Source organism: Trichechus manatus, unplaced genomic scaffold, assembly GCF_000243295.1.
Source record: "Trichechus manatus latirostris isolate Lorelei unplaced genomic scaffold, TriManLat1.0 scaffold00031, whole genome shotgun sequence".
NCBI classification, from domain to species: domain Eukaryota; kingdom Metazoa; phylum Chordata; class Mammalia; order Sirenia; family Trichechidae; genus Trichechus; species Trichechus manatus.
The window spans coordinates 4,157,760-4,181,255 of record NW_004443967.1 but is presented as its reverse complement, the minus strand read 5'-3'; positions in this window follow the sequence as shown (position 1 = coordinate 4,181,255).

Genomic DNA, 23,496 nt, shown 5'->3' with positions numbered 1-23,496 from the left:
TAGTAAGTGTTCTACATACACTATTTCATTTAATTCTCATAACAGTCCTATGAAATAGGTCGGGGCAGTCAAACTATGGTTTACCACTTGTTTTGTAAATAAGGTCTTCTTGGAACACAGCCACACCTATCATTTACGTATCATCCATAACCGTTGCGCTCTACAATGGCGAAGGTGAGTAGTTGTGACAGAGACTTTGTGGAGATTCTGGAGACCTAGAAGAAGCGGTCATCCAATCAACCACCCAGCCCTGCCCCCTCTTCTTCCCTAACAAGGAAGCTTTCAGTCTGCCCAGAGTTTTTGAGAGGGTCATCCAGCATGACCAGTGATGGCTTTAACAGGCCTGAGCTCTTTAAAGTTCAGAGAGAAAACTCAGTGGTACAGCTAACTGAGGAAGAAGTAGAGAAGAATGAGGTTGCCCCAAGCAAAAGCAACAGGTGCCCTTGGCTGAGCATTATCACCTGGGGAGCTTATTCCTGATCCTATCTCTAAGGACAAGGCCACATTTGTCAAGTCTGCCGTTCTGTTCTTACCCATGCCTTTCAACCCAGCTTTGGCTTGGTTTGCCCATCAATATTGCTCATGTCCATGCTGCCCTCCTGTTGGGAGCCCCATCTGGTTTCTTCTTATCTGGCCTTGGCTCACACTTAAACCATGTGGGTGACAGACCATACCTCCACAGTGGTCTGCAGCTCCTGAAGGGTATCAGAGCTAAGGTTCCACATCTCAGAAAGAAAAATTCAAAGTTTCCATGCATATCCTGAGACCAAACCAATCCCAAGAATAGGGTGAAAAGTGAAACCGGTTGGAAAGATTGCTGAGTTTGAAGTTACATAAATTTGCAAGGATACAGAAATGGTTGCGGTAAAATAATACAATGGAATATTATGAAGCTGTTAAAATTAGATTAACAAGGTTTTTGGTTTTTTTTTTTTTTAAATAACATGGTGTAGCAGAGACAGGGCTGGATTCACGGGTGTGAGACCTGGGTAGTCAAACAGGACGCCACAAATAGAAGACCCCACACTTGGTCCAATGCTCCACTGTCACCATCTTGAAATTCTTGATAATTTTTGAACAAGAGGCCCTATATTTCATCACACCTACAAATTATGTAGCTGGTCCTAAGCAGAAATGGCTCCCAATATCCACTCTGTCTTGTCTTTTAGTAATAAATCTACCACACTCCACCCACCATACACACACACATATACCCTGACTAGTGTTTCCATTTGGGAATTCATTCCCAGTATTTCCTGAGACATTTTTGTTTTTCTAAATTCCAAAAGAAAAATTCTTTAAGAAATTGGGAAAATGGGAAAAAGTGTCATAATTCTACAAGAATAAAAGTTTAACAATCAACAAAGAGACATTACTGGTTCGAAGGAATCCAATGATGTCAAGTCAAAAGCAAGAGCAGGAAATGCTGACATTTCTGGGAACCAGGACAGGAGCAACAGGAACACGTACAAGACAAACAGTCATGATTTAAAGAGTCAGTCTTGCTTGCAACTGTTGTCCTGTTTCAAGTGTGTGTTCATGGCCCTGACTGCTGCTGATGGCAAGTCCTTCTCGCAAATAAAACAAATATTATTAAATTTATATGCATATATACTTTATACAAATCCTGTGCATGATATTCTAAGAAAAACAAGTTTGGGGAGCAAAGTAAGCCCTTAAATTTTCAATCTGGACATGTGATTCTGTGTAGTGCTTTACCTTTGCTAGGAGATTTGAAGGTTCTATTATTTGACTATTATACAATAATGATTGCTGGCAATTATTAGTGTTCGATTATCTGCTACAGGCTACAGCTGCTTATAAATGCAACTAAACTTTATATTATTTATTAATACAAACTTTATATTACTTTATTAAACCATTTTTGTTAGATATCCACAATAATGAGTAAAGAGTATGAAGAATGTTGGAAGTATTGTAAGAATAACTTATGTTTTTAGCAATTTCCAAGAATTCCAACTCCTCATTTGTAAATCCTGAAGATTAATATCTTTTTGAGGATTTGGAAACACTAAGTCCTTATACAGTTGCTCAGCTAGAGATGACATTTTCCAGCCTCCCTTGCAACTAGGAATAGTCACATTATAAGTTTTGGCCAACGGGATGCGAGTAAACACCTTCTGGACTGTATTTTTACGCAGAAGCTGCTTGTCCTCCATTCTCTTTCCCTTTTCTCCCCAGCTTGGAAATGATAAAAACTGGAGGAGCTACCTGGAAGCAAGATATGAAAACCATGCGTTGAGGAAAAGAGAGGTGTCCCTCTAGCCTGTTCCTGTATGATCTAGTGAAGCAAAACTGTCTACCTGCATTGGACTATCTTCAGACTGTTATACACGGAGAAATAAATTTCTATTTTATTTATGCCTCTGTTTTTTGGAGTCTCTTTGTTACATCAACTTAGCCTGTACTAACACATATGGGAACATACTTATGCTATAATGCTACTTGAAAAAACATCATACACAATTGTATATACAATCTACTAAATAATATATGGCACTAGTCTATGCCAAGAAAATTAGAAGACACCTACTTGACCAACCAACTAGAAGAGATAGATATATGCGCCCACTCAAAAGATAGGTGATCCAGAGGAATGTGGAAATTATCAAACAATATCATTAATATCACATGCTAGTAAATTTATGCTGGATGTAAGTCAAAAACAGTTGCAGTAGTACATTGACAGGGAACTGCTAGAAATTCAAGGCGGATTCAGAAGAGGACGTGGAACAAGGGGTAGCACTGCTGATGTCAGATGGATCTTGGTTGAAAGCAGAGAATACCAGAAAGATGTTTACCTGTATTTTATTGACTACACAAAGGCATTTCACTGCATGGATCATAACAAATTATGGATAACATTGTGAAGAATGGGGATTCCAGAACACTTCATTGTGCTCATGTGGAACCTGTACATAGACCAAGAGGCAGTTGTTCGAACAAAATGAGGGGACACTGTGTGGTTTAAAACCAGGAAAAGTGTGTATCAGGTTGTATCTTTTCACCATACTTATTCAATCTGTATGCTGAGCAAATAATCTGAGAAGCTGGACTATATGAAGAAGAATGTGGCATCAGGATTGGAGGAAGACTCATTAATAACTTGTGATATGCAGATGACACAGTCTTGCTTGCTGAAAGTGAAGAGGACTTGAAGCACTTACTGATGAAGGTCAAAGACTACAGCCTTCAGTATGGATTACACCTCAACGTAAAGAAAACAGAAATCCTCACAACTGGATCAATAAGCAACATCATGATAAACAGAGAAAAGATTGAAATTGTCAAGGATTTTATTTTACTTGAACCCACAATCTATGCCCATGGAAGCAGCAGTCAAGAAATCGAACCACATATTGCACTGGACAAATCTGCTGCAAAAGACCTCTTTAAAGTGTTAAAAGCACGAAGATGTCACTTTGAGGACTAAGGTGTGCTGACCCAAGCCATGGTATTTTCAATCACTTCACATGCACATGAAAACTGGACAATGAATAAGGAAGACCAAAGAAGAATTGATGCCTTTGAACCATGGTGTTGGTGAAGAATATTGAATATGCCATGGACTGCCAGAAGAACAAACAAATCTGTCTTGGAATAAGTAGAGTGAGAATGCTTCTTAGAAGTGAGGATGGTAAGACTTCATCTCACATCCTTTGGGATAAAAAGGGAAGGGAGAAGTCAAGTCAGATATTGTTCCAGAAATAAATTAAGTGATGTTATCTATATAGACACTAAACTAATCTTTATTGAGCACTGCTTATGTTCCAAGCAAAGGGCTAGAGAGCAAGAAAGACATATTCCCGTTTTTACGGAGTTTACAGTGAAACTAGAAAGGGAAATGTTGGTATAAATGACATGAAGAATTTATTTTCTCTTTTCAATGGGTCTTTCTCCAGCGATTGGAATGTTGGTGAGATTTGGAGTTTGGATAATGTCACCTCCTTCAAGGATTGGTAATTTACCACATGCCCAGTAGAAGCTGGTGGTTTCTCCAGGAGGTGGTCCATCCCTCTAGCAAGTTCTTCAAGAGTAGCAATGGGCAGAAGAACCCTAAGGCTTCCATTTCACACTCCTTGCCTCTCCTCCTCAGAAACCTCAATCCAGCTTCCCTAGCCCTGGGTAAAGAAAACTGAAAAACATCCCAAACCCATTAAACTCTCCGTGTCAAGGGAGCCCTCCTTATCTGAGCACACATGGCTGGCTGTTGAGCTGCCATCTTGGGAAAACTGATAGCGTCTATTTGGTTTGGGTTTGGGGGAAAAGCAAAGAAAGCTGAACAAACATATGAGTGGAAGTTTGGCACTTGTCTCACACACAGTGGCTTTAATTTTTATAGACTTTTAAAAACGTGAGAAACTCTGGTGTTCTGTTTAGCAGAAGTCATTAAGTATCCTGTAAGAGCCTGTTAAACCAAAAAAAAAAAAAAAAAAAAACCCATTGCTGTCAAGTCAATTCCAACTCATAGCGACCCTATAGGGCAGAGTAGAACTGCCCCATAGAGTTTCCAAGGGGCACCTGTTGGATTTGAACTGTTGACCTTTTGGTTAGCAGTCGCAGCACTTAACCACTGTTCCACCAGGGGCTGATAAGCAGAGACAAATTATCCAATAGGCAAGGTAAGCATGGTGCTTACCTTGCTTACCAGGTCATCTGTAGTGAACAATTTCACATCTTTTCTGCATATCAAAGGTTCTGCTTCTAGGTATGGCTAGCATCTGTCTCTCTCCTAACTCCACAAAACCTTCCTACAGAACCAAAGCCTCTTTTCAAAGGTACAATCCCTAGCAGGGGCAGATGACCCTATTGGATAATCCGCCCTGCTGGTAAATCTATCCACCTATCTGTCTGTCTACTTGCCTGGCTAACACATCCAGCTCTGCCAACCACTGCAGGGCATTTCTGTCCATGGATCTGTCTACTCCATTCTTCACCAGCAGCCTCATTACAAAATACAGGCTGAACGTTCTCAGAGGCACGTTAAACAGCTGAAAATAATCAACGAGAAATAACCAAGTCCTTACAATTAACCAAGCCCTTGGCAGTGGGATTTCAATACTGAAGGAATTAATTATGTGCCCTAGGCACCCACCCGTTATATTTGCCACATTGTCAGGCCACATTGTTGTTGTTAGATGCCATCAAGTCAGTTCCAACCCACAGAGACACTATGCACAAAAGAACAAAACACTGCCCAGTCCTGCACCATCCTCACGATCATTGCTATGTTTGAACCCATTGTTGCAGCCACTGTGTCAATCTATCTCATTGAGGGTCTGGTCTGACTCTACCTTACTAAGCATGATATCCTTCTCCAGGGACTAGTCCCTCCTGATAACATGTCCAAAGTATGTGAGATGAAATCTCACCAATCTTGCTTCCAAGGAGCACTCTGGTTGTACTTCCAAGACAGACTAGTTCATTCTTCTGGCAGTCCATTGTATAGTCAATATTGTTAGCCAACACCATAATTAAAATCAGTCAGTTCTTCTTTGGTCCTCTTTATTCATTGTTCAGCTCTCCTATGCATACAAGACAATTGAAAATATGGCGTAGGTCAAGCGCACCTTAGTCCTCAAAGTGACATCTTTGTTTTTTTAACGATTTAAGCAGGGTTTTTTGCAGCAGATTTGTCCAATGCAATATGTGGTTTGATTTCTTTTCAGATTTTTTTTTAATTGTTGTGCTTTAAGTGAAAGTTTACAATTCATGTTAGTCTCTCATATAAAAATTTATAAATACATTGTTATGGGACCCTAATTCCTCTCCCTATACTGTGACAGCACACTCCTCCTTTCCACCCTGGATTTCCCATGTCCATTCAACCAGTTCCTGACCCTCTCTGCCTTCTCATCTCACCTCCATATAGGAGCTACCCATTTAGTCTCATGTATTTACTTGAGCTAAGAAGCACATTCTTCATGAGTATCATTTTATGTCCCATAGTCCAGTCTAATCTTTGTCTGAAGAGTTGGCCTTGGGAATGGTTTTAGTTTTGGGCTAACAGAGAGTCTGGGGTCCCTCCAGTCTCAATCAAATCATTAAGTGTAGTCTTTTTACTAGAATTTGAGTTCTGCACCCCATTTTTCTCCTGCTCCGTCAGGGACTGTTGTGTTGTGTGTTCCCTGTTAGGGCAGTCATTGGTGGTAGCCGGGCACCATCTAGTTCTTCTGGTCTCAGGCTGATGGAGTCTCTGGTTATGTGGCCCTTTCTGTCTCTTGGGCTAACACTTCCCTTGTGTCTTTGATGGTCTTCATTCTCCTTTGCTCCAGGTGGGTTGGGACGAATTGATGCATCTTAGATGGCTGCTCATTAGATTTTAAGACCCCAGACACCTCTCACCAAAGTGGGATGCAGAACATTTTCTTAATAAATTTTGTTATACCAATTGATCTAGATGTCCCCTGAAACCATGGTCCCCATTGTGGTTTGATTTCTTGACTGCTGCTTCCATTCGTGTTGCTAGTGCTGCTATAACAGATGCTACAAGCTGATGGCTTTTACACACACGAATTTATTCTCTCACAGTCTAGGAGGCTAGAAGTCCAAATTCAGGGCACCAGCTCCAGAGGAAGCCTTTCTCTCTCTGTCAGTTCTTGGGGAAGGTCCTTATCATCAATCTTCCCCTGGTTTAGGAGCTTCTTAGTGCAGGGACGCTGGGTCCAAAGGACACACTCTGCTCCAGGCATTACTTACTTGGTAGTATGAGGTCCTTCTCTTCTCTGCTCCCTTCTTTCTTTTATATCTCAAAAGAGATTGACTCAAGATACAGCCTAATCCTGTAGATTGGGTCTTGCCTCATTAACATAATGCCTCTAATCCTGCTTCATTAACATCACAGGGGTAGGATTTACAATACATAGGGAAATCACATCAAATCACAAAATGGCAGAAACCAAACAATACTGGAAAACATGGCCTAGACAAATTGACACACATTTTTGGGGGCACAATTCAATCCATAACAAGGAGTATGCATGGTCCCTGACCCTGGAAGCATACTTCTCAATTAGAATGAGCTGTTGTCTCCCACTGAACTTTGAGTCTCTGTTCTAGCTGTCTTGCAACAGAGGAATTGTATAAGCACTAGAGGGCAGAGAACCTACTTTGTCTATCTTGGGATCTCCCATTGTCCCTGGCATAATACCTCATGTTCAGGTGCCCAAACCTATGGATCCAAAAAAAATGAAACCCATTGCCGTTGAGTTAATTCTGACCCATGGTGACCCCGTGTGACAGAGTATAACTGCCCCATAGAGTTTTCCTGACTGTAATATTTACAGAAGGAGATAGCTAGGTCTTTCTCCCGAAGAGTGGCTAAGTAGGTTCAAACTGCCAGCCTTTTAGTTAGCAGCCAAGTGCTTCACCACTACGCCACCAGGGTTAATAGCCGATGGTAAACTGCTTGTGCCGCCTAGTGATCTTAGTCTATGGACAGGGGTATATAAGAGCCGAAGTTTCAGCCATATTTAACTGTCAACATATAAAGAGTTAAAATATAAAACCGAAGAAGAATTGATGCATTTGAATTATGGTGTTGGCGAAGAATATTAAATATACCATGGACTGCCAGAAGAATGAACAAATCTGTCTTGGAAGAAGAACAACTAGAATGCTCCTTAGAAGCGAGGATGGTGAGACTTTGGACGTGCTATTAGGAGGGACCAGTCCCTGGAGAAGGACATCATGGTTGATAAAGAGTCAGCAAAAAAGAGGAAGACTAGACCCTCAACGAGATGGATTGACACAGTGGCTGCAACAATGGGCTCAAACATAACAACGATTGTGAGGATGGAACAGGACTGGGCAGCATTTCATTTGGTTATCCATGGAGTCGCTATGAATTGGAACCAGCTCGACAGCACCTAAGAACAACAGCAACATATAAAGAGTTACCCCGTCCTGACTCTGTCTGCTAATGGTAAGCATCTCTTCTCCAGCCACACACTTGGGGACTCAGACTCCCATTCCAGCCTCATCCCTCCTTGGATATGATGCAGAGGAAGATCTGGCTTCCTCTTAGCTTTGGTTCTGCCTCTCCATGCTGGCCTTGCATCAGGCACAGCCTGTTCAGCTTGGCCAGGCCCCTGCACCTCCAGGCAGTGAACACAGTTGGCATCCCCTAGCCTGGCCATGTATATTCAGAAAGAAGAAGCCATCAAGTTTGCCAGGCAGTGGCCCGTTCTATCGGTTGTCCCAGAGTGTCCCAGGGGCTCTCATCAGAGAGAAACCAGTGGGCCTCCCGTGGCACATCCTTGGGTCATTTTTATCGGTGGAGTTTGTCTCTCTCCAGCCTCCTCAGGATCAGGGAGTGGCTCCTCCAGTGTGCCAGCTCCCAAGTCAGTCTTGACTGAGGCAGGCCATCCACCAGATCTTGCTCTGGCCAGCTGATAAGGGGGGCATCGGTCTTGCTGGCCCAGGCCCAGGATATGTTAGAGGGCAGTGTAGGTTTGAATACTAGCTCCATCTCTTTCTGCCTCTGGGACTTTGGGCAAATTACCTAACCATGCTAAGTGTCAGTTTTCTTGCTTGTAAAATGAGCATAACGTTGGTCTCACAGAGTTATTATAAGAATTAAAGGAGTAAATTTGTAGAAGCCCTCAGCCCTTCCCCTAGCACCTAGTGAGTGCTCAATAATGGTATTATTAACACCTGACATAGCCTATTGTTATAACTGTCTCACAAACTGGTGAACATCAACTACTCAATGTTGATAAAGAATCCCAGTTAGATCTGGGGGGGAGGAAAATTAATTTTTAAGGAGTCCCTGGTTGGCGCAAGTCATTAAGCACTAGACTACTAACCAAAAGGTGGGTGGTTCAAACCCACCCAGAGTCTCCTTGGAAGTAAGGGCTGGCAGTCTGCTTCCAAAAGGTCACAGCCTTGAAAACCCTATGGAGCAGTTCTACTCTGCACACGTGGAGTTTTAAAAAAAAAAAGTGGCCTTTTCACTTATTTTTCTCAACTCCCTATTTTATTTCCCATTCTTCTCTCTAGTAATATTGTTTGTCCTTTAGGCCATAAGGAAACAACCAAATTCCATAGGCCATAAGGAAACAACCAAATTCCAATCCATACTCTAATTCTATCATCCTTGCTCTAAAGCATCTTTATCCCACCATCAGATTGGGTTGGCCTACTGATTTTTATGAAGTTTACAGTCGAGGCTCAAGTTACCTGCCCGTTTTCTTCCCAGGATGCTCCCATCCACAGACATGCCTGAGGTGTGGTGAGACAGGCAGAAACATAAAGACACATGTGGGAATACATGTGTAAATGTATTTAGACTTTATTTGGGGAAACTGGGCTTTCACCACCATCCAAGTTCAACAGAAATGACTGTGCAGACCAAACAGTGGTTAGTCGTTGACACCAAAAACCGCTTGCAGCCTAAATTAGACACAACAAATCTGGGAAAGAATTTTTTTAATCCAAACCTTGCAACCGCCCCGTTCTTCCCACCTCCCCACCCCCACCACTGCTTTAGGTATGACAGATGAAGGAAAATATGCACACCAAGGGAGACCAGGGTCCACCTGAGGACTGTGGCAGGTGAAAAACGCATTTGTTAAAGCAGAGCACATTTCGGGACCAGGATGGAAAAGCTGGGAGTTCTTTGGAGTTGCAAGCCCTTGGTTCTGCCGCCTTCCCCTCCAACCATGAAAACTGGTCAAAGCTGAAGGCTGGGCCATCCCTACGCCAAGGCTACCGATTACAAAGTGAGATACTCAGAGATTCAGGGTCTATGAGTCCAGCCGAGTGGATCTGGAGCTGGGGGCTGGGCATACAGAAGCCTGCAAGAGGCAGGCAGGAACATACTTACATGGAGCTTGCTGGCCTAAGACCGAACGGCAACGGGCACTGTCACGGACCGGACTGCAGACCCTGCAGGAGAAGAGACCTCCCTCTAGGGGGTGCTGTGTATGCAACTCTTGCTGGTGGGTTCCAAGAAGAAACGTGGGCTCAGCATGGCCAGATCTTCAGAAGTTTTGAGAGGTTCTGTAAAAGCTCCTGATTTTTAAGTGTTGGCAACTGGTTCAAAACGTTTTACAAAACGGTATATACAGGTTGAAGCAAATAAATCCGTTGGCTGGATGCAGCTTGCAGGGCAGCTGCTGCTGAATTCTGGTTAGGCACAGACTTTTATCTCTGAAGCTGGGGGTTTCAGGAGGTAGGTTGAGAGCCCATATGTATCCACATTAGCTCTTCTGCCCAGATCTTCCTACTGCTAAATTAATCTAGCCTAAGAACTCCTTTCAGCCTGGAGAAGAGTGAAGCTGGAAAATCAAAGGGCTGACCGAGACAAAAACCTTCCAGGTAGCAACCTCAAAGATTGAGCTTTACTTTTATTATGTAATACCCTAGAAGGGTTGGCTGTGTCAAAATCACAGGTAGAATAATGGTCACCTAAAATCCCAACCCCTCTATTGTTCTGGGAGCTACAGGACAGGTTTGGGAAGGAAAGAAGAAGTGGAGGGTGGTATGTGACACACACAAGACCACCCAGGAGGCTGAGGGGGCCTAGGCAGGAGCCAAACTCCCTTTCCTCTCCCGATTCTTACTTCGAGGCCTGGGTATTCCAAGTTGCCCCTGGAATTTGGAACACACCTAGACAATGGCTCTGTCCGACTCCTTGGGAAGAAAGGCTTGGAGGGAAAAGCATTATGTGTGGGTGAGGACAGAGGGCACCCCATTGGCAAGGCTGAGGGGAACCCCTGCCCCCAGCAGCAGGCCATGGTGCACCTCTAGGTCTTTCACGTTGGCCAGGCAAGGACTGTATGTGGAAACCCAGGTGGAGAAAAGGCCAACATGCCTTAAGGTGAGGACAAGTGTTGGAAAATACACACTGTACAAAAATCTCAAATTCCAGGCAAATGCTACAGCAACACAGCCAGCCAGGACTTCTAACGGTTGGCGCTCCCCCCACTCCCCCAACACACACACAGCGTGTGTTCTCCATTGCAGCATATCTGGGAAAGGGGAGAAGAAGAAGAAGGCAAAAAACAAAAAACAAAAAAACCAACGAAACAAAAGGCAAAGGTACAGCTCCCAAGCCTGTGATTCAGCTCTAAAGGGCTGGCTGCTAATCACCACGGTGGAGAGAAGTCCTCTTGCCCACAACGTCTTGCTTCCCGCGGGTTTGTTCCAGCTGCACCAAAGTACTTTTCTCACCCACAAGCACACTCAAACCTTTCACTTTGTTCCCTAGAGCTCAGAAAGATCCGGAAGCTTGAAGAGCATTGCGGGTACTGACATGCAAATGAGGAGCACAACCAAGCTGTCCCACATTGCTGCAGAGGACCTGAATATTTTATGGCTTATATGTGCTTTTTGATGTTTTCATTGTCTCCCAGAATAACTAATATACATTCTGATTCTGGCAACTAGAAGTTGTTGTGGGGTTTTTTTTCACTCCACTTTTGCTGGAGCTGGTATTCTCTATCTTAAAAAAAAAAAAACAACAACAAGGAAACAAAACAAACAGAAAAATCCACCGTAACAAACTGAGGTTACTTTAAGAAGCGAAATATTGTAAGTAACTCAACCACAGATGTGACCAGGAAAGGAAAACATGTTGATTCTCTAAATTCCTTGGAGTAAAACAACTCCAGCTTGCCTACCTCGCTTAAAGGGACAACTTCCAAAAGGAGGAGAGAGAGGGAGGCTGATTTTTTTTTTTTTTTTAATTGATGGTGGTCAGCTGTGAAGAGCCTGTTTCTATTACGAAATGTGCCCTCCCCATCTGTTTGCACTTGCTCCTAATTAGGTTGGGAAGTTGGTTTGGAAAAAGTGAGAGCCTTATTGGACCCCCCTTACACACACACGCACCCACACTCACACACACACACTCCAAGGACTAAGCGAGATTTTAAGGGAACCATTTTCATTTTATTGCCATTTGCCTTTGAAGGATCCAGAGCACCATCACCCATGCCAAATACCTCAGGTTCAGTGGTATTTCTGGTTTGGCTGCAGGAAGGAATTGCTGGACAAATCACAAGAAAGTCGTTTCTGAGAGAATCCTGCCAATGACTGCCCCACTCACCGGCCCCCCTTGGGTGTCTAAGATCGTTCAGATAACGGGCTGGATCTGAGAGGGCCTGTCTGAGCCTGGATATGGGACCTTTCAAGAATCCCAGTTTCATTCCAGTCTTAACCACACAAAGAGAAAACAGTGCAAATATTGTCACCTCAACACAACTGCGGTATCTATAAAAATCCTAACAAACCTTGCACTTTGCTTGCCATTCTCCTCGTCCAAGGTCTTGCAACATATCTGTCCAGCCTGCATATCCCTCCTTTTGCTCCACTTTATCCAAACTCAGCATCATCCCTTCCTTTCAGCACCCTTCATGTGCTTCCATTGGCCTTGGACAACTCTTGAACTTGGAGAGAGCTTGGACAACTTAGACTCAAATGTTCTTCCACCCATAGTCCTCCACCTTTGCTGAAATTTTCCCATAGTCTGATTCCAAGGCCAGAGCTGCTGAATAGTACCAAGGTCAGAATGGCTCTTCTATCTCCATCCCCAGCTTACCTTGCACATCGTTGGTGTTCAGAAGTATTTCTGAATGAATGAATGTAACACTTCATTGTTTACTGAACAGTTTCACAAGCTTTGTGTCTCATTGCCTCTAAAGGCCTAAAAGGTAGGTATTACCATTTCAGTTTTCACAGATGATAAAATTGAAGCTTAGAGAGGTCCATGACTTACCCAAAGTCCCCAACTGTTAAGTGGCATCCTCAGTATCAAAGTCTAATGATCTTCCAGTGAGATGCTGCTTCTCCAGAGAAACCATCCCTTAGCCCTTTACCATTTTCAAACACTTTCATAAAATATTTCCGTGACCTCCAAAACAGCCCTGTGATATAGGTATTAATAGTAACTGCGTTTTACAAATACAGGACAGGGTAGCAGTAAATCGCTGCATTTTCATTGCAGTTCTGTTCTCTTTTTCCAGAACCCTCTTTGCAAAATACCACAACAACTGCAGTGGTTAAGAAGGAGTCCAATTCTCCCACCGCATAAGCTACTGGGGGATGAAGGGAGGTGGGTTCAGTTAGGAACTTGAAGAAGCCATGTTAACCTTTTCAAATACAAAAGCCTTTAGGATCTTAATTCACCAAACTGCCCTCAAGACCACAAGAGTTTATGGTCCTTCTAAATATACCCAAATGAGTCTCCAGAAGCAACTTAGGTAGTCAGACTCCAGCTCCATAAAGCCTATAAATACATTTAAAATAGCGGTAAATATTTCCACCCTTCTTGTTTTATAACTGAATGTACTCCAAATAGAATGTTGGCAGCCACCTCTTTAACAAAGCTGTTTATATGTAACTTATCGGGTATAAATAGAAGCACAGTGGGTTCACCAACCAGGTCTTGGTTTATTAGCTTTAAACCTCAGAGCCAAGCTGTCCTAATTCTGTACTGACAACAAAAACAAAGAGGGACACAAAGTGTTCTCACCTCTGATTCTGCTTCCAGCTCTTGTATCCTTCAGGATATCCTGTTTTCTCCCAACTGGAGGTATCTGAGATGTCCCCTGTCGGGGAAGAGAGAGACTGTCAGTGGACTCAGCTTTTCAAATAATGAAAAGGAAGAGCATTTCTTGAGAAAGACTTTAAGGTGGTAACTACAGTAGGGCTCAACTGGCACAAATTAGGCTGGACACAAAGAGAAATAATATTCCCAAATTCACATAAAAGCTGTCCCAGCCTCCCCCACCTAACCCCTCCCTAGCGCCCTCACATTGTTTAGATTTCGAGCTCTTGAACACAATGTATTTCTTTTGACATTTAATAATGTCTGTTGACATGCAACATCCCTGCTAGGGCTTTTTATTTTTTTATTAAATGATGTAAGTTCTGTAACTGATACCAGTTGTCATCAAACATCATAAAAGCCAATCATGCCTCAAGTCATCAATATTTATTGTCCCTGGTGGGGGAGAGGCTGTTTTCAGTTTGAGGCAGATGGGTTTAATTTTTAAATGGAATCGTTAAAGCAGACGCACCTAGTATAAAATATCAGACCAACCAGGATCTGCTGACATCGTACAATTGAGATGTTCAGGCAGCTAAAAGGAAGAGGATGAAGAGAGAAAGATGGAGAGAAAGAAGGAGAGAGAAAGAGAGAGGTCACACGCACAGAAGAGAGAAGAAAAGGAAGCGGGAAAAGGGAAAAAGGAAGAATGCACACTTAGCAAACATGAAGTCTCTATACCAATAAAATTTCTTTTCTACTGAAGGATATCCGAAAAGACTTGGATAAATGGAGGAAAACACCATGTTTCTGGAGGGCAGGCTGAGTTTTATGTGTGTGTATGTGTGTGTGTGTGATGTGTCAAGTATTTTAAGAAAAATGAAAGTGAAGTAGAAAAGAACGAGAGAAAGAGAAAGAGAATGTGAAAGAAAAGGCAAAAGGAAAAGAATAAAGTAAAGTATGAGAGAAAGTGAAAGGGAAAAAGCAAAGGTGAGAAAGAGAAAAGCGAGATTAAAAGGAAAAGTTAAAGAGAAAAAGAAAAAGAGAAAAGAGATCTGTAGAAAGGCAAGGTGAGAGAGGGAGCAAGTCTACCTGCAAGGTAGGGAAATCCAAGCAGCTCGGACACCTGGGTGCCAGCCAGGGGGACTGGACCAGGTAGGGGACGGTCAACAGCCGGGGGTCAAGGGCAGGCTTCATAGAGGCCTTTTGTAAATGACAGTGCAGTCCCAACCAGGACCAGCCAGGATGGGCAAGGTTTGTCTTTGGCACCTCCACCTGTCCTACCTGTGTCCCCCTCCCCCATAGAAGTCCCCATCTTACCTGGAAAAGTTCTGAAGGGCTCTAGAATCTCTTCACACTCCACCCTGAGGAAACGTTCTGAACATCTCATTCACACTGATGTATAAGTGATCGATCAGGCTTAATGGGATACTTGTCCTGATCAGGCTCAAGTTTGTCTTGTTTGATTTTGGTTTAATGATAAATTATGAGACATCTGTCAGATGGGGGCAGATTTTAGGGGATGTGAAGGTGGTGGCTACAGCCTTATCCCATAGACAAGTCTGTTCTGCCTCCTGAATGTTCTGTTGGGGACATTCTTTGCAGACCTAGGAAAGTTCTGTTTAGAGTAATAGGTTGGGGAAGTGTGAATGTGAGAAGAAGACAGACTAGGGCTGGAGTTAAGGCTTCTCCACTTGTAAGGAGTACCACCCACTCAGAAAGCCGCCGTGAGAGCCTGTGACCAAGCTCTAAATTCTTTTCAGAGTCTAGCTCGAGTGTAGATGGCCCAGGGAAAAGCTTGGGTTCTGTGGCCCCTGCTTGGGACCTCAGTCCTTACTACTGCATAGAAAGACAAGAAAGTGAGACCTTTGGGGACAGAAGATGAAAAGCCTTGTCCTTTGTCCTTGAGATTCCAGGGACACTTGCAGAGACCAGGGCCTAGTTAAATCCCGGAAAGGGGAGGGGCAGGGACGGGTTTGATGCTCTGCAGTGTCCTTGAACGCCCAAACTCCCTACCCACGCTGGCTTTTGTGCTGGTGTCAAAGTCAGAGGGAAGAAAGCAAGAGGGAAGGAAAAACCTTAACAAAGAGAGTTTCCAAAAAAGTTGCTGGTGAAAAATAAATAGGTCAAACCTCAAAGCAGCCCAGCAAACTCTTCCTAATGGCCCAGCCCATCACTTGCATTTGAAATCACAGATCCTATTTATGTAACCCGGGCCTGAGAGCTAGGCCAGGGGCAGGAGCCCCTCCCACACCTTGGTTGAGGATTCGGAGGCATAGAGAGGTAAGCACCCCTACAGGGTTCCAGAGGATTTCTGAAGCCCCAGAAGAACCTGGCCTAAGGATGTCACCCACATCTGCCGTCTTTCTCTCCTTGGAACACTGAGAGATGAGTGTGGGTAGAGAGTGTTAATGGTCCCATCTCCCCACTACCGGTCTCTGTTTCACCCACCACGTCTCTCCGTTCCTAAGTGGAAAGATATTGCATTCTCCACCCCCTCCCAAATTTCCCCTGTGTGATCTGGACAAGTGCCAGGACCTGAAGGCTGCCCATCTCTCCAGTTGGCCTACATCCAGCAACCCTTGGACCATTACCTGGTAGCTAGCTTATTTACAGTCCCTTCAGTTGAAATACTCCACGCTGTTCCTGCCCAAGGACTCAGCACGCAATCCAGAGCTCACTGAAGAGTGGCTTGGCTAGTGACCATTGTCTGTCTCCAAAGGAGGCTGAGTCCTTATATTTCTGGAGAACAGCACTCAGTCCTGACTGCTGCTACAGAAGCTTATTTGAAGGTTCTGGTTTCCCCACATCCTCACCAACACTTGGTATTTTCTTTCTGACTTTCTAATTTTTGCCAATCTAGTGGGTATACTGTTGCATCTCATTGCTAATTCAGTTTGCAGGTTTCCAGTTATTGATGAGGTTAAACAGTTCTCCATAAACTCATTAGTCATTTATTATCCCCTCCTAGAAACTACCCTATCTCCTCCATTGGATTTCCTGTCTTTTTTCCTGCTAATTTGCAGTATCGTATATATCTTATATTTTAACTTCTATCCCCTTGTTGGTTTTAGACCATATACGTTATCTCCTCCCAATCTGTCACCCACTGGTTAACTATGGCCTTAGTGGCCATGTTTGAACAGATATTTTTAATTTTGATGTAGTCAAGTTCACCAATTTTTTCCATATGGTTTATGTTTTGGTGTCTTATTTGAAGAAATCCTTACCACCCTAAGATCAAAAAAAATATTTTCTTACATTTTCTTCTATAGAATACATAGAATTTTTCTTTCATATTTGGGTCTTTTTTTAGTTCAGTTTTGAATATGGTTTGAATTAGAGTAACAACTTTATTCATCTTCATCTAGTAAGCCAGTTACCCCAACAGCATCTACTAAATAATTTATTTTTCCCTCCACTGAATACTGGTGACTCCATATCACAGACCATAGTTCTCTTTCTGAGTTTTCTTTGTCTGTTTGCCTGTTCCTGCACCAGTACCCCACTATCTTTATTATTATGTCTTTTAGAACATCTTGATGTCTAATAGGGTAAAGTTTTCCTTCCTTCTTTGCTCTCTTTTTTTTTTTTATTCAAAACTATCTTAGCTATCTGTGTAAGTTTGTTTTTCTGAACTTTACAATATTTATAAAGGTCCAAAAGGTCAAAATTTTATTGAAATAAAATAGAATTTAAAGAATTAATGTGGTGAGAATTGACATTTTTATAACCTAAGTCACTCCATTCACAAACATGTTCTATGTCTCTATTTATTTAGGTCTTATTTAATTTTTCCTGTGTCAAGATCTTGTATAATTTTGGGTTAATTCCTGGATACTCCTGGGAGTGAGAAGCCATTATGAATTGTGACTCTAACTCTATTATATTTTTCTAGTTAGTTATTGCTAGTGTTGTGGAACCTCACTGATTTTTTTTTTTTTTTTTTTACTTTTTGAACCTTAACTTTATTGAGGCAAAAAATGTGTAGACAATAAGATGCACACATTTTAATCATACACTTTAATGAGTTTTGACAAATGTATACAGCCACGTAGTCTTCACCACACTCAAAATATAGAACATTTTCATCACCACCAAAAGTTCCCTAGTGCCCCTTTGTGATCAGTCCCTACCCCTCTGACATACTCAAGGCAAACACTGACTTGCTTTCTGTTCACTATAGATTAGATTTGCCTTTTCTAGAATTTTCTTATTTAATTTTTCTTTGGTACTATAGGGAAATACAATTGATTTTTGTATATTGACCTTGAATCTTAAAATATTGTTAAATTAATATATTCACTCCAGTCAATTGTTTATAGACTTCCGAGGATTTTCTACACAGACAACCATGTCATCTCCAAAAAGAGAGAATTTTATTTCTTCCTTTCCAGTCTGTATTGTCTTTAATTTTAAAGATTTTTTTTTCCCCTTCTTATTGCACTGGCTAAGACATTTACTATATTACTAAACAGTTGTGATAAGAGCGGACATCTTTGCTTTTTCTCAACCTTAAGGATGAAGTTTTTAATCTTTTACCATTAAGTACAATGTTAGCTGTAGGTTCTTTTTTGAGATAACCTTTACCAGTTTTGGAAACCCTGGTGGTGTAGCGGTTAAGTGCTACGACTGCTAACCAACAGGTCAGCAGTAGGTCAGCAGTTCGAATCCATCAGGTGCTCCTTGGAAACTCTATGGGGCAGTTCTACTGTGTCCTATAGGGTTGCTATAGGGTCACTATGAGTCAGAATCAACTCGACGGAAACAGGTTTTGTTTTTTTTTTAATCAGTTTGCAGAAGTTTCTTTCTATTCCTAGTTAGTTGAGGGTTAGTATTATGAATGGTGTGACGGTTAAGGTTGTGTGTCGTCTTGGCTGGGCCATGATTCTCAGTGGTTTGGCAGTTATGTAATGGTGTAATTTGGCAGTTATGTAATGATGTAGTCATTCTCCATGATGTGATCCGATGTGATCAGCCAATCAGTTGTAAGGCGAGTTTCTTTGGGGATGTGGTCTGTATCTGGTATATATATGGATGTTCTGGTAAAGCTCACTTGCCTGCTCTGGATCCTGCATCTGGCTTGTCATCATCTGACCTCTTGTTCTTAAGACTTGAGCCAGCTGCCTGCCATATTTCCTGCCGATTTCAGGATTAGGCAGCCTCTGCAGCCTGTGAGCTAGCAGTCTGCCATCTTACCTACTGATCTTGGGATTCATTGGCCTCTTCAGCCTGTGAGCCAGCACCCTGCTGTCTTACCTGCTGACCTTGGGTTCATCAGCCAAATATATGTATGGAGCCCTGGTGGCACAGTGGTTAAGAGCTTGGCAGCTAACCAAAAGGTTGGCAGTTCAAATCCACCAGCTGCAGTTCTATCCTATCCTATAGGGTCGCTATGAGTCACAATGGACTCAATGGCAATGGGTTTTATATATATATACACACACACACATACACACACACACATATATATGCATATATATACATATATATTTGGATATATAGATTCCTGGTGGCACAATGGTTAAAGCATTTGTCTGCTAACCAGAAGGTTGGCAGTTCAAATTCACCAGCCACTCCTTGGAAACACTATGGGGCAGTTCTACTCTCTCCTATAGGGTTGCTATGAGTCGGAATCAACTTGATGGCAACGAGTTTATATGCGTATATATATACATATATATACACTTCACAGGTTTTGCTTCTCTAGAGAACCCAGCCTAAGACAAATGGGTATTGAATTTTATCAATTGCTATTTCTGTATCTATCAAGATGATAATATGAGCTTCCTTTCTCATCCTGTTAATGAAGTGAATTATGTTTATTGATTCTTGAACGTTAAACCACCCTTGCATTCCTGGAATAAACACTGGACACAGTGCATTACCCATTTTTGGGGGGGTTGCTGGATTAGATTTACTAGTATTTTGTTAAGGATTTTTGCATCTATGTTTATGAGGAATATTGCTTTGTAATTTTCTGTTCTTGTAATGTCTCTGCTTTGTTTTTGAAATTCAGGTAATCACTTTAAACACTGCACCACCAGGGCTCCTAAAATATCACAATAAACCCAAAAAACCACACCCGTCGCCGTGAAGTCAATTCTGACTCATAGTGACCCAATAGGACAGAGTAGAACTGCCCTCCAAGGTTTCCAAGGTTCTAATCTTTACAGAAGCAGATTGCCACATCTTTCTCCCACGGAGCTGCTGGTGGGTTTGAACCACTAACATTTGGGTTAGCAGCCGAGCCCTTAATAGGAGCTACCATTTATTGGTACTTACTGCACACCAGGCACTGGGCTAAGGGTTTTTCTCTTACTTCCTCATTTAGCTCTCATGACAGCCCTGAGAACAGGAATGTATGTTAATAATGAGAACATTAACTGTAGCTCCCACCATGGGAGGAGCTTACAGAGCACTCTAGCTTTCTCCTTTTCAAGATTGGCAGCTGATGCCCAGAGAGGGGACTCTCCCCCAAGGTCATATGGCTTGCAATTGCAGAACCAGGACTGCTCCAGACTCTGTGTCCACAGCTCTCTTTGCTTCACCTTTCTGCTCTCACTTTATTATTGGGTTAAAAAAAATTAAATAAAAAACGCATGCCTTCCCTCCTCCATTGCTAGTGCAATTGTAAAATAGTGCAGCTGCTGTGAAAAACAGTAGTTCCTCAAAAAATTAAACGTAGAATTGCCATATGATCCACAATCCCACTCCTAGGTACGTACCTCGAAGAATTGAAAGCAGCGACACAGACATGTGTACACCAACGTTCATTGCAGCACTGTTCACAGTAGCCAAAAGGTGGAAACAACTCAAGTGTCCACTACAGATGAATAGATTAGCAAAATGTGGTTATATATATACAATGGATTATCACCCAGTCAGAAAGAGAAATGAAGTTCTGATACATGCTAAGATGTGGATAAACCTTGACAATACTGTGCGGAGTATCATAAGTCAGTACAAAAGAACAAATATTGTGTGAGCCCACTTACATGAAATGTCTAGAATAGGCAAATGCATAGAAACCAAATATATATTTTACCAAAATTAAAATAAGAAAAAAAAAAAAGAAAAGGCAAGCCTTCACTCTCTCCTAACCAGTAGAGGACTTTATGGATTCTGGGTGAGAGGCATAGTATCGGGGTCATATGGGGGGTGTTTGTGTGGGTGTGTGTGAGAGAGAGAGGTAGTATGTGAGTGTGTGTGTATGTATATGTGAGAGTATGTGTGTATGTGTGTGAAAGAGAGAGGGAGAGAGTATGTGTGTGTATTTTCTTCCTGTCCCCTCCCAGAACAACTGATTTCATACCTTGAAGCCTTGTGATGGGGTTTTTTGTTACAAACTATCCCCATTTCACAAGTAGCCACAAGCAGCAATTAGTCCTGCATGTAATTTCAGATCACACGGTGAGTTGGGTGAGAACTGTGTGCTGGGCTTGGAAGCAGATGTAGCCCCAGGTGAAGTCCCTGTGTTCATGAGGAGGTCGGGAGAGGTCAGGAGAGGCGAGGGAGGGAGAAGGTGGACTTGTAGGGTGGCGTATGGCCCAGAGCGCTAAATTAGGAACCAAAAGAGTGAAAATTGTGTGGTAGGCAGAATAATGGCCCCAAAGGAGTCTATTCTAATCCCTGGATCCTGTGAATGTGTTATCTTGCATGGCAAAAGGGTCTTTGCAGATGTGATGAAATTTAAGGATTTTGAGATGAGGAGGTTATCCTGGATTATCTCGGTGGGCCAATCTAATCACATAAATCCTAAAAGTGGAGAGTCTTCCCTGGTTGTGGTTAGAGACAGATGGGACAACTGAAGAAGAGTCAGAGGAATAGGATGCTGCTGTCTTTAATGATGGAGGAGGGGGCCACAAACCAAGATATGTGGTGGCCTCTAGAAGCTAGAAAAGGCAAGGAAGTGGACTCTCCCCTAGAACCTCCAGGAAGGAACATAGCCCTTGATTTTAGCCTAGCGAGACCCATGTCTGACGCCTGACCTACAGAACTGTAAGATGATAAATTTATGTTGTTTGAAGACACTAAGTTTGTGGTAATTTGTTATGGCAGCATAGAAAACCGTACAGCCTGGATCAAACTCTGCCTTTTACTAGCCTTAACACCATGGCCATGCCACTGAACTCTCCATGAGCCTCAGTGTCTTGATCAGTAAAATCGGGACGTATTCATTTAGGCCTCACCAGCCCATGGAGGTGTCATTTAACAATAACGTACAAATGGTTTCCTCTGCACCCTAGCTTCTGAGACAGGCTCTTGGTCCCTATGTGTGTCTCCTCCCTCATAAGATTCCTGTGAAGACCAAGGCCATGTCTCCCAGGTCCTCTGGGAAACAGCTGTAGCTTTCTGCTAGACCCCCACATGCCAACTTCAGCTTAGCTCTGAAGGGACTCTGCTATAAATCAATTTTACAGACCCCTATTGCATGCCTGATACAGCAGTGTTCAATCCTTGCTGCTGTTCAACACCTGAAGCTTTTAAAAACTACCGAATACCAGACCCCATCCCAGACCTACTGAATCAGAATCCCTGTAGAGCCCTGCAAAGTATCATTTTTCAAAAGAACCCTAGGAAATTTGGGAGATTCAGGATTTTGTCTGAATTCTCCCAATAACTTTATCATTTGGGGCAAATCATATGCTCTTTCTGGGTCACATTATTCTCATTTATAACCTGAAAGCTTTGAGCAAGATGATCTCTAAAGTTGCTTCTATAATTGAAGATCTGTCATGTATAACTATATCTTTCTTTCATTTTTCTGAAGATACTTTGGGACACTTTAGTATCTCAGGGTCATTGTGGTAAGCATCAATTTTTTTTTGTTTGTTTGTTTGTTTGTTTTTTTGTACAAGTCTGTCTTTGTGGATTTGGAGCCTGAGGTGAGCTTAAACCAAGATTGTGGCATATCCCAGAACTTATTTTAAAATATGTAAATAAATATTTAGTTCTTAAAACAGTAAAATAAAAACCACTCCCTCAGACATTCTGATGAACACCCAAAGAGTGAAAATGTGCAAATGACTGTGCTAGGCATGGGGTGGCAGGTGGTGGGAAGCCAGCTATTCCGGAGAACCAATCTCCTCCAACACTGTGTTTCTGAGTTGCAAATGCCATGAGAGGAAAGCCAATGCGACAAGGGCGTTCTGGGCAGCAAGCTCTGCTTGTTTAGGTGCCCTCTGAGGAGCCAGCTGTAACTTTTGACTTTCTCCTCTGGAGCCATGAAAAATGGAGACAGAGCATTGGAGCCATGGCTCAGGAGAGGCCTCTAATACCACATCCAGCATCCACTATAGCCCTCCTGAGAGTGGTCCTCTAGACTCGGAGAACATCTTGCCTTGGAAATCAGGTGGAAGAGGAGAGAGTTGTGCAGTTGTACTTCTCCTTCCTTCTTTGTTCTCTGCCTCTTTTGCGTACTAAAAACCTGTAGTTACTAAGGCTTAATTCAATTGTCTCATATGGGTGTTTAAGGACCATTAGGCCAAACATTTTCCTCTTGCCCTTAATTTTTTGGGCTAACTTAGGTGCTACCTGCAACAACTATGACCCACCTCCACCCCTAAAGTAGAAGAGCTGTCTCTTGCCTCTCCAAGTCCTTTATCTAGACTTCTCTATGACACTCACCAGTTTCACCTGACATCACAGAAATTTGTGTACATGCTTGCCTTTCTCCTCCACGGTCTAAGAACTTCAGGAGAACAGGTTGGCACCTTCTGTAGCTCCAACCCCTGCCCTACTCCATTGCCTAGCAGAGGTTTTACACAGCTGGAGTCTCAAGTGATATTTGTTGACTAAATATTATCAGCAAAAGAGTTGTGAGGGGTGAGGCCCAACATTGCTATTTTTTAAAAGCCCTCTGGGTGATTCTAAGGAGCAGGCAGAGTTGAGAAACACTGCTTGTTATGGATTGAATTGTGCCCCCCACAAAAAAAATATGTTAGAAGCCTAACTTCTATACCTGTGGATCCACTATATATATA